Raw genomic sequence first — 5,131 nt, forward strand, 5'->3', positions numbered from 1 at the left:
GGGGGCAGGAGGTAGGGGGGTAAGAGATCAACTAAAGGACTTGTATGCATGCATATAAGCATAACCAATGGACATAAGACACTGGGGAATAGGGGAGGCTAGGGGACTGTCTAGGCCGGGGGGATAAAATGGACACATATGTAATACCCTTTGTAATACTTTAAGCAATAAATAAAAAATAAATAAAAATTTATACTTTTTTAATCTTATTCTTACTGTTGCCATTAGTACAGATGTCCCATTACCCTCCCCACTTTATCCACCTCAACCCTGACCTTACATTCCCCTTTCCTCTGGCCATCACACACTGTTGTCTGTGTCTATGGGTTATACATATATGTTATTTGGTTAATTCTTCACCTTATTTTATCCAGTCCCCTCTCACAGCTCTTAGTCTGTTCCATGTTTCCATGCCTCTATTTTTATTTTGTTTAGTTTATTCCACATATAAGTGAAATTATATAGTATTTTTTTTTATTATCTGACAGGCTTATCTGACCTTAGTAGAAATACAAGAGACATTCATATTAAATATAAACAGAAGACTCAGTAATCCATGATGGATCAAGGAAAAAATTCACAATATATATTAGAAAGATATTTTAAACTAAATGAAACTAAAAACACTACATTTAAAGATGAGTGGATTTAGGACAAGAGTCAAGAGAAATATATGTTTATACTAGAGGCCCAGTGCATGGGTAGGATCCCTTAGCCTGGCCGGTGATTGGGGCCAATTGGGGCTGTCTCACCCAGTCCTGATCAGGGCCATCTCACTCAGTCCCAACCAGGACTAATGGGAGGTTGGCCAGCCACAGAATGTTGGTGTGCACTGACCACCATGGGAAGCTTCTGCATTGAGTGTGTCTTCCCCCGGTGGTCAGTGTGCGTCAGAGTGACTGGTCGACCGGTCATATAATTGGCCAGTTGTGATGGTCGCTTAGGCTTTTATATATATACTAGGGGCCCGGTGCACGAAATTCGTGCACTGGGTGTGTGTGTGTGTGGGGGGGGAGTGTCCCTCAGCCCAGCGTGCCCCCTCTCATATACTGGGAGCCCTCAGGCATTGACCCCCATCACCCTCCAATCGCAGGATCGGCCCCTTGCCCAGGCCTGATGCCTCTGGCCTAGGCGTTCAGCCCGGGCAGCGGGGACCCGCAGCTGCAGCGGCCCCACGATCATGGGCTTCGCTTTAGGCCCAGGCAAGGGACCCCTAGCTCCTGGGACTGCCAGCTTCGACCGTGCCCAGCTCCCATCACTGGCTCCACCCCTACTTCCTGCTATCACTGGCCAGGGCAGAAAAGGTACCTGATTCTCCGATCATGGCTGGGGGGCAGGGCAAAGGCGGCCCCAGGGCCACCTCTGCCCTGCCCCCCAGCTCTTAGCTCCCCCCTGGGTTTCCAATCACTGTCAGTGGCAGGGGGCTTCTTCCTGCTTTCCCTTTCGCCTCCCTGCATTGTGCCTACATATGCAAATTAACCACCATCTTGTTGGCAGTTAACTGCCAATCTTAGTTGGCAGTTAATTTGCATATAGCCCGGATTAGCCAATGAAAGGGGTAGCTCGTACGCCAATTACTATTTTTCTCTTTTATTACTGTTGATTGGAAAAGATTTAAAGAAAAACAGTTTTTAAGTGAGTTAATCTTGTATTAAAATAAACTTCGAACAGAAATTCAAATTAAACCAAAGAAAATAGAAAAAAATGGAAGTAATAAATCTAGAACAAGAAATTAATGAAATATAAACTAAAAATAAAAGAATAATTCATTAAAAATGGAAGGAAGGACCTCTAGTAAAACTGATTTTTTTAAAAAGAATAAAAGCATAAATTACATATACATGGAATGAAAAAATATACTATTTATAGTATCTAATACCTGGTAATGAATGAAATGTCTATCATATAGAGAATAGATAAATAAATTTGTTACAGTTATACAATTACAATAATGCTACATGCCACAACATGTGTGGGTGTCATAGACATGATATCTAGTACAAGAAGAGAAACCAAAATATTGCATATATTATTAAACCAAGAGCTGACAATATTAATTAATCATGTTAGGAGTAAGAATGGATGGTCTTATCTCTGTGAAGAGAGAGGCATAAAGACCAGAAAGAGACACATAAAAAGTCCTATGATGTAGGTGATTTTGGATTTCTTGATTTAAATCCTGGTTATATATTTGTGTTCATTTTATAAAAGTACACCAGCCTGTACACTTTCTGTGTTTTCTCAGTTGTTAAAAACATGATTTGTGCACTCCTCTGTTATGCTTCACTAAAACTATTATTTAATAGGAAATCAACTTGACAGGTTAACAACCATTCTATTTCATTCAGTCTATTGGGCTCTGACTCTTAAAGTAGCACAAGAATCTAAAAAGTTTCCATGGTACCCCCTTCCCCCCCCAAAAGAAATAGGGTAAAGCCATGCCTTCTGTTTATGTTAGTGTCTCTCTTTACCTCTTTTCCATATGCTAAATCTTTCAGCTCAATCTGAGTTTTATCTGATGCCATCTGTTGAAAACATATTAAAACATTTAAAAGAAGGGTCTCTTCTCTCCCATTCTTGCTTTCAGACCCTCATCATGTGCTATCCAATCCGAAAGGTAACCAAAGGGGATACTCTCTCTAGATTCCTGTCTGTAAATCACATATAGGTCTCATTTTCTGTTCTGTCATTTTCTGCCATTTTCTTTCCTCTCTTCTGAGTGGAGCAACTGGCCCCTTGTAAATCATTATTGTCATGTTCTCTTCATCCCATTTTTGTAGGGCTCCCCCAAACAAAATCTAAATGAATGCAAATTCTGAAGGCACTTTCTAATTTAATTCTTCAACCCATATCTTATTCAAGTATTTTGGCCAAAGAAGAGGAATTTGAAATTATATCTTGAAAAGCAGAAGGCAAAATATTTCTATTTTTTCAGATTTCTTAAAATTAATCTGAACTAAATAAACAAGAACTGTTAAATCCCAACTAAATAAAAATGACTTAAGATTGATAACTTGAAGCATGACACACTGTGGAAGATTCTTCAGTGGTTTTTCACAAATGACAATTTTCTGCAGGAACAGACCCAATAACCTTGTCCACTTTGCCATCATTGGTTGGACTCTAGTTGGGAAATTAGATACTACTAGAGGCCCAGTGCACAAAATTTGTACGCTGGGTGGGGGGGTTCTTCAGCCTGTGCCCTCTTGCAGTCCGGGGCCCCTCAGGGGATGTCTGCCTGCCAGCTTAGGCACAATCCCCGGGGGATGGGGTCTTCGCTGGCAGTCAGACATCCCTCTCGCAGTCTGGGGCTCTTGCAGTCTGGGACCCCTCACTCCTTACTGCCCACCTACAGCGGAGGCAAGAGAGGCTCCCGCCACTCCCACTGTGCTTGTCAGCCATGAGCTTGGCTTCTGAGCGCAGGGGCAGTGGTGGGAGCCTCTTCCGCCTCTGAGGTAGCACTAAGGAGCAGCGAGCCCGGCTTTTGGCTGAACGGCACTCCCACAGGGGGAGCACACTGACCACCAGGAGGCAGGTCCTGCATTGAGTGTCTGCCCCCTGGTGGTCAGTGAGCATCATAGAGACTGGTCATTCTGCTGTCGGTCGATTTACATATTAACCTGTTATTATATAAGATTCCTTGATTTCATAATTATAATCAAGTAATTCTAATTTACTTTGAATAGTTGTATTGACTGAGTTATGTACTTGGGAGGTTGAGGGTGGTTATCACTAGCCTGATATTTCAAAGGAAATATAGAGAAAATTATTCTGAAAAAAAAATAAAAAAGAAAGAAAGTGGTATACATAAAATGGGAAAAATTAAGCAATAGAAGCTTCTAATTCTAGCTCTTTCCTGAAAGCCAGCTATGATTTGAAATGTGATTTGTTCTATAAATTCATTGAAATGTCTATTATAAATTCTACCTTTTGGTTTAAATTAGCCCAAATTGTTTTTCTTTTATATGGAAACAAAATCCTTCACATTATATCAATATCAACTAATAACATCCTTTATTTTAGTTATTAAAAACAAGCAAACAAACAAAAACTGGGTAGTGTCCATAGAAAGCTTGTACTGAAATGTAGCTATGGATACATGGAGCTAGTATTTATATCCCCAAACACTAGAAATCAATAACTTGTGTGAAATAAAACGACAAAACTCACACATGATGGATCACAGTAGCTATCAAAAGAAATAAACTTAATGGACTGGTGTCTCTAAATTACAAACATAAGTCAAAGGGAACAGAATACATTGCAGTTGAACAAAGGTGAGTCTATTAGCTCCACGGAACAAGGAAGTGAGCAGAGCATGGACTTGGGGTGGGGCAGTAATGGGACCATTAAGAAGGTGTTAGGACAGGTTTCTTATAAAGTTTGTGCTTTGGTTTAGTGATTGGGAGAGAGTTCAAGAAAGTATAGTTTTGTTCTGGATAGGATGTTGTCAGAAAAAGAAGTGGTGATTATATGATTATCTTAATAATTTTATCTAGGAGTTGGGAAGGAACTACAATTGCAATTTCTAGAAAAGCAGCAGTTACTTATGTTAGTTGGGAGAGGAGGAGGTTTGGTCATTTGTGTTTGACAATGCTTTTGTTTTCGTCTTTGCTGAAACATGATCATGGATTGCTCCTGTTTCATGTTGGCCTCATGTTAGTCTCAGTGTAGCCTTGTCTAATGTTAATTGTGTATTCCACAAGTAAAGCATGAACTAACAGTCATCAGGGGCTGTTTTTTTGTTGTTGTTCTTGTTTTTTGTTTTGTTTTGTTTTGTTTCTCCCTCAAAGCACATATGTGAAATGTAGTGAGTTTTATTGAATGTGCAGGAAATCCATATCTTAGACAATAGTACTAATACATTCAGAAAGGGGACATTTTGTTTACTATTTCCCTCTGTATAACCAAGTAAATAATTTGAAAAGATCTCTATCTCCATACCAATAGAAACTATCTATAAGAAGAACATCTTTGAAAGCATTCCTATGCTCACAGAAAACAAAAGGAAGCAATAACAGCAACACCACCAAACAGTGAGCTTACACCAATCAGTTAGTGTTGCAAAGTAGACATATCTCTAATATCCATTGTCTCATTCTATAGAAACAGAAGTCCAAAATGTTTGGTT

This window comes from Myotis daubentonii, chromosome 2, assembly GCF_963259705.1.
Source record: "Myotis daubentonii chromosome 2, mMyoDau2.1, whole genome shotgun sequence".
Lineage (NCBI taxonomy): Eukaryota > Metazoa > Chordata > Mammalia > Chiroptera > Vespertilionidae > Myotis > Myotis daubentonii.